Below are 205 nucleotides of genomic sequence, written 5' to 3' on the forward strand. Positions count from 1 at the left end.
CTTCATAGTGCATTTACTGGAAGTTCGAAGTGTTAAGGTGAAGATACTTGTGATCAAAGAAAGACTACATGTATATACATATATATGTACAATAGGGCATTTCCCCCTCATAAGAGGGGTGGCCTAATCAAAGCACTACATGTACATTCGTTGTTCCTCCCGCCTCAGGACCTTGTGGATGAAGGGTCATCCCTGTTTCCCGTCA

This window comes from Oratosquilla oratoria, chromosome 17 (assembly GCF_046742065.1).
Source record: "Oratosquilla oratoria isolate Oo_2021 chromosome 17, ASM4674206v1, whole genome shotgun sequence".
NCBI classification, from domain to species: domain Eukaryota; kingdom Metazoa; phylum Arthropoda; class Malacostraca; order Stomatopoda; family Squillidae; genus Oratosquilla; species Oratosquilla oratoria.